Here is a 10,839-nt window from a genome sequence, read left to right as displayed (position 1 = left end):
CTATCAATTAATAACAACCATTTAAAGCATTTAATTTTAGGAACAATGGGAGATTTCCAAAGACTGTTAAGAACAGATTGTCAAAAGGAGACATCCAACTTATAATATCAAAGGTGATTAAGATGGTCCACTATAGAATCGTCAAAAGTAAGAACATAGTAGATATCACGAGCTTTAATTTTGTGAGAGGAGTCCCCCATGCATAAATGAACACAAACCTAATTGCTAATTTATAAAATATTGTCCTCTTAATATACTCATTGTATACTTATTTCCATTCAATTCGGCATATACATACAACCATTTTAATAATCACCCATTTCATACCTTACAAACAACAAAGGTGATCAAGAATCCTAAAATTTTAAGCATCCAAGCCGAAAGCAAATTACCTTCTGTATGCGGGAAAAGTGGGTTGATAAAACTTAATATGTGAAAATATTGCTAAATACTAGTCCACATACACACACAGGACTTCTTGGTGCAAGCTATGGAGTAACGACGTGTTACTCAGCTTCCCAAGGTGGGTCCCATGGTTCTCTATCTCACAATGTCCCTCAAACCAATTTTTTTGCTCTCAGATCTCTGAGCAAAATGGTTTAGGGATGGCAAATGCAAGAATGAGGGATGTTTTGATAGTTTTAGTATGAAAGATGTGCTAAGCTATGCATGATCTTAGAAATGCAATAAACTAAATGATAAGATGACAAGATTAGTATGAATACTATCCTAACATGATATATTAGTCTATAATTGAGCTAAATGATAAAGAAATTATTCTAAGGATGCATATTTAGACTAATTCCTGATTTCAAAGAGGCTAAAATGATGAGCATGAAAATGATATGAAAGCTTGAATGTATTTGAGCATAAGTGTGATACTACAAAATTTGGATTATCTAAAATGGAGGAATGAGAGCTCTATTTATAGCACAAACAGGGCAATGGATGGTCAAGATTGAAAGGTTTAATCAAGGGCCAAGTTTGAAAGTTGGGGATCCATGTGCACAATTTGCACCAATGAAATGGTGACAAGTGTCAACATAGGGTTGGGTTGAGAGAAGAGGTTGGAGGCATTAAAGGCCTGAGAAGACCTCATGGTTATCTAGAGGGTAAGGGTCAAGTCTAAGTTAAGATTACCCACTAGATTAAGAGTTAATCCAAGGATAAACCTTTGTGCAAATGATTAAGAGATAATCATGGTCAAAGCATTAAAGGCTTGATGAGACCCTTGGGTTGGGTGAAGGTTGAGTTAAAACAAATTTTTTAACCATGTAAGAGGGTTGGGGTTAACCATTAATGGTTATTGGAGACTTTGGGGGATTTAGTGGTTGAAGGTTGGAAGCCTTTAATGGCTATCAAAGACTTTGAGGAATTAAGTGGTTGAAGGTTGAAAACCTTTAATGGTTATCAAAGACTTTGAGGTTTGAGAAGTGACTTCCCTTTGCTTAGGGATGTGACAAAGTTTAGAGGAGGGGTTAGGTTAATTAGAAGCGATTAGAAGATTCTAGAAGGGATTAGAAAGGGGTTTAGGATTTTGCAAGTGGATGGAGGGATAATAGGATTTAATTGAAATAATTTAATTCAATTTGGTTGCAATGTGGGGAAATTAAATAAATTAGATTTATTCAATTTAGGATAACTATTTAATTAAATTTGAATTTAATTAAAAGTGGATAGGGGGGATTTAATTGAATAAAATGATTTATTCATTAAATGGGTATAGTGAATTTAATTTAAATAAATTGAGTAATTTACTTAATTAAATAGAAGAATGTAGATAATTTAATTAAATTGGATTTAATCAAATAGAGAAATGAACATAAAATATTCATTTAGGAATATGGTCATTTTTATACGTCTACATTTTGCCCCTCTTTGAAGTGACGTGTGTGCACATGTTATTTCAAAGAAAATGATGTGTTTTTGTGTTTTATGATCAAATGCAATTTTTATATCGCTTTTATGATTTGCCAGTGATGCCCCATATTCGATTTGATGTGTGATGCCCCAGATTCGATATTTTGATGGTGATGCCCCCTCGAGAGATGAATCAATTTTTCTTTTGAAATTTTTTGATTTGATTTGAGGAGTTGCGTATGATGTGTATGATTTCGTGCATGTAAAATGTATGTAAATTGATTCATCTCCTGATAAGTTACAAATGTTATGGTATAGGGGAGACCGCGACCATAGTACAGGTCCATTCGGCTAACCCTAAGTTCATTTTCCTCCTATAAAAGGGGAAAAGGGCTTGATTTAGATTCATTTGTGCTTTATTGACTTTGGAGAAAGAGAATTTGGTCTGCAGAGAAAATGCCTATTCCGTATCATAGACACCATTTCGAGCGCATTCGGAGGTACCAGAGACCTGTAGCGCGTGGACCACCAGTAAGTCAACATTTTTGACCCTTTTTTGACTTTTTATTTTGTCATTTTTAGTCATTTTTTTATTTTCAAAGTTCGGGTTTAACGGTTTAGCATGTCTAGGGTCTAGAGTAGCGCATACGAAGTTTGAAGTAGTGCATCGAGTTCAATTTTAGGGGTCGCATCCGACAAAGGTAGGATAGCGCATAAAACTATTAGGTTAGTGCATGCATGTATAATAGTGCATAGAAACTGTCGGGTAGCGCGTCCAGTCAACAAGTTAGCGCATAGGGGTGACCTAACGCATAGGGGTCGCAGGGGTTCACATAGGTAAGGGGGTTTAGCGCGTAGGACTAACCTAGAGCATAGGGTCAAACGAGTAGCGCCCGGGAGGGATAGATTAGAGTGTAGAGTCAGTCTAGCGCATAGGGTAGGTTAGGTGGCGCATTGGGGGAAAGAGTTAGCGCGTAGAGTCAGTCTAGCGCATAGGGTAGATAGATTAGCGCGTAGGAAAGACAGCCTAGCGCGTGGTGTGGTTTTAGCGCATTGGTTATCTGTTTTAGCGCATCTGGAAAATTTTTTGAAATGAGCCAAGTTGAAAATTTGTTTTGGTCTGTCTGTCATGATTTCATGTTTTTGTCCAATATGAGTGTTGATATAACTTGTTTTGATTTGCGATTTTCCAAGTTATGTATAGATATCAATGTGATGTTTTGATCAAAATATGAGTTGTTTGCGTGTTCTGTTTTAAGTTCAATGTGGGAAGCCTGAGTTGTGTTACAAGCCGATATGGGTTGGAAACTTGATTTGTGTTACAAGCTGATATGGGTGGGAAACTTGAGTTGTTTTACAAGTTTATGTGATGTGTGGAGACTTGAGTTGTGTTACAAGTTTTGATATGGTTTGTGAGAACTTGAGTTGTTTTACAAGTTGATATGAAATGATAGGATTTTGAACTTTGATGTAGATGAGAAAATTGTTTCATGTTTGCTGATGTAAGTTTGATTTTGATATCTTTGATTTGATGTGGAAACTGATATTGGATTTATTTTGCTTGTTGACAGGAGCAATTGGGTGTGGTTCAATCGCGGGAGAGATTCCCCAGACCGTGGACATTGATACTGCGGTTGTCGCAGGCTGACCTTGACATCATTGAGAGATGTGGATTGACTTCTCTCCTAGATATGCCTCGGTTCACTATGAACCGAGGGTTATTGACAGCTTTGGCAGAGAGGTGGCACAGTGATACGAACACCTTTCATTTTTCCACTGGAGAGATGACAGTGACACCTGAGGATTGCTACAGGATCCTGCGCATTCCTGTAGTAGGTGCACTCCTACTTTACGAGCAGTCAGAGGAGGGTGGTACAGAGGCACTGTGCCGCATCTTCCAAGATGATACAGTCTGCGGCTATGAGATCCCATGGCAGGAGTTTCTGGACCTAGATTATGCACCGCTGCCATCTGTTCTAGCAGGGTTCATTAGGGGATTCCTTTGTCCTGATCGCAGGTCAAAGGGATTCTCGGTGGGATGGGGGCTAGTTTTGGAGGAGATAGTCACTCAAGGCCGGAGGTTTGCATGGGGGTTGGCTATGCTGGCTCATTTATACAGGAGTTTGCATGAGATAGTATACCTCAGTTACGACAGTTTGTCAGCTGGCGTGACTTTGTTATAGGTATGGTGCTGGGAGCACATCCCAGTAGTGAGGCCACTAGTAGATAGGGATAGGCCCGTAGGTGCAGCATATGCCTATGGATACAGGGGTCTAGTTGTCCAGCGTAAGCTAGGCAAACTAGAGCATTGGAGGAGAGTTTTTGATGATATAGATACAGTCACCTGGCGACCGTACACAGGATGTGAGGTGTGGGCTGAGGATGGGCTGGAGATGCCCTTTGTTTTCATGACCAGGTACCTGATTGGGAGGACCCCGTTTGTGATTGAGCAGTTTGTGGTGACCCGAGTTTTGAGGCAGTTCGGACGCCAGCAGGGTATTCCTCAGGGAGCGTGCCTTTATGCACGGCGACAGCAGGATGTGGCCGATTGGGGGCCGACTATTGATAGTTCCGTGGTGGTGGAGGAGTTTGTGGGGTTGGCTGGGCAGATATGGGACTATGCCCCAGAGATCCAGGATGCAGGCATGACAGATGAGTTCGCCCGATTGTTTGCTGTGCGGGCGGTGGCCAGGATATCCGATCTTGAGGAGATGAGGCCAGCATTTGATTCAGATGAGGAGGAGGGAGACGGGGGAGATGATGGAGATGATGGGGAGGATGGAGGAGGAGGATGAGGGAGAGGAGTTAGAGGGAGGCGGGGAGATAGAGGTGTGGAGAGAGCAGTGTGACAGGGGAGGATAGACAGGGGGAGAGGTAGATTGGCTATCAGAGCCGGTAGAGAGGGGAGAGTGGGGGAGGTGCTAGCTGCAGTGGGTGGTGAGAAGGAGCCTAGTTGACCAGCACAGAGGAGGAGGACGGATGTACTCCCACGTCCAGCACCGAGGACAGGCCAAGTGGGAGGGGTTCCTCCAGCACAGGTACCGCTACGAGTTCGAGTGCCAGGTCACATGGAGGATGCTCAGATACGCACCTTGCAGATTACTGTGCAACAGCTTTAGGCACAGATTTTGACCTATCAGCGATAGATTTCTCAGTTGACTACTGAGCGAGATACCAAGATAGAGTGGAGGGGGCGAGCGGAGGAGGTGGTGGCAAGCATGCAGAGAGCAGCGACAGGTGGTCCGATGAGAGACACCCTGAGAGAGTTGGCGCTGAGAGCGCAGGAGGCAAAGTATTATAGGTGGCACTATGAGGCTACAGTACCCAGGGATCAGCAAGTTCAGAGTTTTGCTCAGTCGAGATCTAGTCGATCTCGAGCCACTGGATCGCAATCTGAGAGCCGAGGTGTTACGGGGCCACCGAGACAGGACCCTCTTGGAGATCCAGGGGCGGGTGCATCTGGAGCGAGACCATCTCCGTCAGGGGATAGTCATACTTGAGAGACATGGTCTCTGTTGTATTTTTGAGCATTGTATTCTTTGTGCTGGACACAGTGTTGTGACACATTTTGTAGATTTTGATCAGTTTTGAGATATATATATATATATATAGATGGCACCATTTTTGATCATGTGATGTTTTTAGATGGATGCATGCTATGTGGGTTATTTTATGTGATGATGCAATGCTTAAATATATGATGTAATGTATGATGCAGAATGTATGCTTTTATATGTTGTGAGATGTATCTTGGAAATGAGATGTATGTTTTAATATGCTGCTAAATGTATCTTGATATGTAAATGATGTTAAAATGATATGCAAACATGCTTAAATGATATGCAACTAATTGTAAAAGGATATGCAACTAATTGTTTTTGGAGCATCCCTCATTCTGTATTTGCCATCCGATAGAACCAATTGTTTGCTTTCTTTGTAGATATCATCATTGAGCATTGATTTGTTTAGGATATGTTGAAAATTTATACAAGCATAATGGTATAATTGAACCATAATGACTTGAGAAAAATTTACATGATATTTGATTTTGCAAGATAGCACAAACGTCAAGGTATAATTAAACCAGGACAACCTGAGTGCGTATTGCGTAAACAGACAAGATTAGATCATTTGTATGCATGAAGTGGAATCAGGCCTTTAGTGATATTCGATGTATCACGTCTCGAGGCATGTATTCACACAGTACAAGTGATCACCTCCCAGACAGAAGACTAAGAAAATATTGGAAGTTCCCCTTGAACTCCAGCTGTGAAGCATGTTAGTGAGACAAGGAAGAGAATCCAATAATTCAAAAAGTTCAAAATGCAAAACCAGTCAAGACTTTATGCTATAATGCAACATTCAGTACTTCAGAAAATCATCCATCCTTAGTATTTGTGATTTGTTTTGTTTTGTTTGGCGATGAAGCGTAGTTGTTGTTGTTGGATGTCATGCTATTGAGTTTTGCAAGTAGTCTTGATGTCTTGAGTGTTTGCAATATTGAAATGAATGAAATTCCCCTAGCTGAGTGTGCCTCTTGATTGTGAATATGTACAGTGATTTCCAAGCCATGGTGGATCTGTTATAAGAGGATATATATATAGACAAATCAGGATAGTGACTACCCTAAGTATGTCCTGAATGGATATTTGCTAAGTGTCGGGCGATGGCCGATAGTGTTTGTATGGATAAAATGGTATGGATATAGATGGAGGAGCCATTCTTTCACAAGAGTGCTTGTTTACCAGGTTTTTACCATTTATTGTTATTGTACTTTGTTTTTGCTTCTTCGGGATTTTTTTTTTTTTTTTTGCTTTTTCCGTGCACTAGTCTACTTAAGAGTAGTATTTCTTCAGATGAATGCTGTTAGTTGGTTGGTCGAGCACATCGCCTTCTGAATTTGTTAGCTGATAGGCACCTGATCGATAAACTGATATGATGACATAGGGACCCAACCAGTTAGGTTCAAATTTCCCTTTTTTTTCTCGATCTTGCTGATTTCTTCGATTTTCTTTGAGGACTAGGTCACCAACCTTGAAGTTGCGGGGGATGACTTTATGACTATAGTTCCTGCACATGCGCTGCTAATATGCTTTGAGATGAGTATAAGAATGCTAACGTCTTTCATCTAAGAGTTCAAGTTCTTGCAGTCGGTTAATTCGATACTCTTCATCTGGGATTAATCCTTTCAAAGAGACTCTGAGAGATGGTATTTCTACCTCCAGGGGTAAAATGGCTTCTGATCCATATACCAATGAATATGGTGTGGCTTCTGTAGGTGTACGGATGCTGGTCCCGTATGCCCAAAGTGCTGGATTGAGTTGTACATGCCAATCTTTTCCTGCATCATTTACTGTTTTCTTGAGGATTTTCAGTATTGTCTTGTTAGATGCTTCTGCTTGACCATTGCCCTGTGGGTAATATGGTGTAGAAAACCTATGTTGGATTTTGAATTTTTCACATAGTTCCTGTACATCTTGGTTTTTGAAAGGTCGTCCATTATCTATGACGATTGAGCTTGGAATACCATATCTGCAGATTAGATAATTTAGGATAAAAGAGGCAATTTGTTTCCCAGTTACTGTGGTCATGGGAACGGCTTCGATCCATTTGGTAAAGTACTCTATTGCAGTTATAATGAACTTGTGTCCATTTGAAGATGAAGGATGAATTTTGCCTACTAAGTCCAGTCCCCATTGACAAAAGGGCCAGGAAGTTGTAAATGGCTGCAATTCCTGTGCTAGTGCATGTATCAGGTTGCCATGGATCTGGCATTTAGGACATTTCTTGGCGAAGTGATATGAGTCTTTCTCCATTGTAGGCCAGTAGTATCCCATCCTTATAAGCTTTTTAGCAAGAGTAGTACCACTTGAATGTGTGCCACAAATACCTTCATGAAGCTTGTGTAAAGCAGAAGCGGAATCATTACGATCAAGACAACGAAGAAGAGTACCATCTAGACCTCGACGATACAAAGTATCAGCCGTAAGGGTGTAACGGGCAGCTTGTCAGATAAAGTTACGTTTTTGGTTACGGGATTGGTCAATGGGTAAGATATTGTGTTTGAGGTAGTCGTATATTGGTCCATATAACAGAGAATCTGAACCAGTCAAGGCATATATAACCTGGGATTCAGAATGGTCATAGGCGGGGGAGAACAGTTGCTCTACCAGGAACTCATAATGACTTTGTTGCTCTGGGATTTGTAGTAATGAAGTGATCGTAGCCATTGCATCGGCTGCTTTGTTGTTCAACCTTGGTATTTGCTTGAAGGTGATGTGCACAAAATACTGTTTGAAATCATCCACCATTCGCTTGTAGGGTAGTAGCTTGTCATCCTTTGTTTGATAGTTGTTGTTGATTTGATGGATGAGCAATTGTGAGTCTCCATAGACTTTTAACTCTGTGATTTTCCATTCTACGGCCATTTTGATGCCTATGACCATTGCCTCATATTTAGCCACATTATTTGTGCATGGAAACATAAGCCGATATGATCTTGGTATAGTGTGTCCTTTAGGAGTGATGAACAGAATGCCAGCACCGAAACCATGTTGTGTATAGGATCCGTCAAAGTATAGGGTCCATTGTTTAGTAGAAAGAGCAAGAACGTCCCTGTCTGGAAATTTGATCTCCATGGTGTGTTTTCCTGGTAGGGGTGCTTCAGCCAACTGATCTACAATTGCTTGTCCTTTGATGGCTTGTCTTTCTGTGTATTGGATGTCAAATTCACTGAGAATCATGACCCATTTAGCCAATCAGCCTATAAGAGCTGCCTTGCTGAGTAGATATTTGAGAGGATAAATTTTTGCGACCAGCTTGATGGTGTGTGCTAACATATAATGTTGGAACTTCTGAGATGCAAAGACCACTGTTAGGTAAGCCTTTTCAATGAATGTATAGTTGAGTTCATAGCCTTTTAATGTCCTACTGATGTAATATATGGCTCGTTCCTTTCCTTGTTGATTTTCTTGTGCCAATAGTGCCCCCAGTGATATATCTGTTGTTGAGATATATAAAATAAGAGGCTTTCCTATGACTGGTGGTACCAAAACTGGTGGATTCATCAGGTACTGTTTGATTTGGTAAAAAGATTCTGCACACTTGGCCTCCCATTTGAATGGTACATTTTTGTGTAGTAAATGGTTAAATGGTAGACTTTTATCTGCTAGCTGAGCGATGAATCGCCAGATTGATTGAAGTCGTCCTTGTAGAGATCTGAGCTGGCTGATATTCCTTGGTGGTGGCATGTCCATAATGGCTTGTACCTTTGCTGGATCTACTTCAATACCTTTAGCTGAGACAATGTAGCCTAGTAACTTGCCTGATGTAACCCCAAAGACACATTTCTTAGGGTTGAGCTTGACTTGGAATTTCTCCAATCGATCAAAGATCTTTGTGAGGATGCTGAGATGTTCTGCTCTGGTGAAGGATTTAGCTAGTAAGTCATCCACATAGTCTTCCATAAATGTGTGCATCATGTCATGGAATATTGTGGTCATTGCTCTTTGATAAGTGGCCCTTGCATTCTTTAAGCCAAAAGGCATAACATTCCAACAGTACGTTCCCCAAGGATAGGCGAACGCTGTTTTATCTTGATCTTCTGGGGCTATTTTGATTTGATTATAGCCTGAGAAACCATCCATTAGTGAGAGCATTGCATGGCCTGCTGTGAGATCTACAATGATGTCGATACTGGGTAGAGGAAAGTCATCTTCTGGACAAGCTTTGTTGACGTCTTTGAAGTCAGTGCATATTCTGATACTACCATCTGGTTTTGATACTGGAACGATGTTGAAAATCCATTCTGCATAGTCAATGGGTCGGATGAATCCGACATCTAATAGTTTCTTTAGTTCAGTTTTGACCATGAGTGCCACCTGTGGATTCATCTTTCGTAGCTTTTGCTTTATTGGTTTAACTCCTGTAGAAATGGACAGATGATGCATGATTAAGTGTGGATCCACTCCAGGCATATTAGCATATGACCAAACAAAGTTAATTTGTTGTTCTTTGAAGAAAATGATGAATGCTGATCTTTCTGCCTCTGTCAGAGATTCTGCAAGGTGTAGGTTCTTAACTGCTTCTGTGGTGCCAATGTTGATTGATTGAGTGGGCTCAATCAATATGCGTGATCGCTCATGAAAGTGCTCAGGAAGAGTGTCAAGTCTCCCATCGTTAGGTGCCTTAAAAAGATTTTCACCCTCAGATGCGTCCTTTATTTTTACTTTTTTGTGATTTAGAACTGCCATTGACTGGTTTTCAGTAGTAAATCCTTTATTTGGTTCATTTTTGCGATTGAGAGACTTGGCACTCCCTGGTTTGTAGACATTGTTATTGTGTTCATTGGTAGAGCCTATTTTCGGATTTACGGTACATAGGTAATGGATAATAGATTCATCATTTGGGAAAATTGGTATATCATGGATTTTAGGTTCATCCCAGTCGATGAGGTTAGGAAAGATAAGTGGTAAGGAATCATTAGGTGGATTAAGTTCGGCTACTGTGAGTGTTAGGACAGAGTTTTCATCATGATTGTTCTTGGTTTTAAAGAAGTTCAGGATTTTGTTGAGGTCTTCGATGGTATTATCCTCTACATATACTTGCTCATAATGTTCCTGTTCGCTTTCCTCGGCGTCATAGATATTCTGCGGTCCAAATTCAAGAGGTCTATCTTCTGCATTATGTTCTTCTTGGGAGATAGCTATAGAATCAGTATTACTAGGGATATCTGTAGTAGCATTGGAGCAGGTACCCCATTCATATTCATTGGAATCCGTCTCATAGGTATCATCTCAGATTCTATCTGTGCTGTAAACTAGTATGTTATATGGTGAAAACAAATCTTTGATGATGGATACCATTTTGATGGTTTTTGTTGATTCTGTGTCAGATTCGTCTTCTACTTTCTGGATTTGTTCATAGACTGTGCTTCCTCGGGGAGGAATAATGGTATCTGGAGATGACATGATTTGTTCT

Source organism: Cryptomeria japonica, chromosome 11 (assembly GCF_030272615.1).
Source record: "Cryptomeria japonica chromosome 11, Sugi_1.0, whole genome shotgun sequence".
Lineage (NCBI taxonomy): Eukaryota > Viridiplantae > Streptophyta > Pinopsida > Cupressales > Cupressaceae > Cryptomeria > Cryptomeria japonica.
This window is presented reverse-complemented; position numbering follows the sequence as displayed.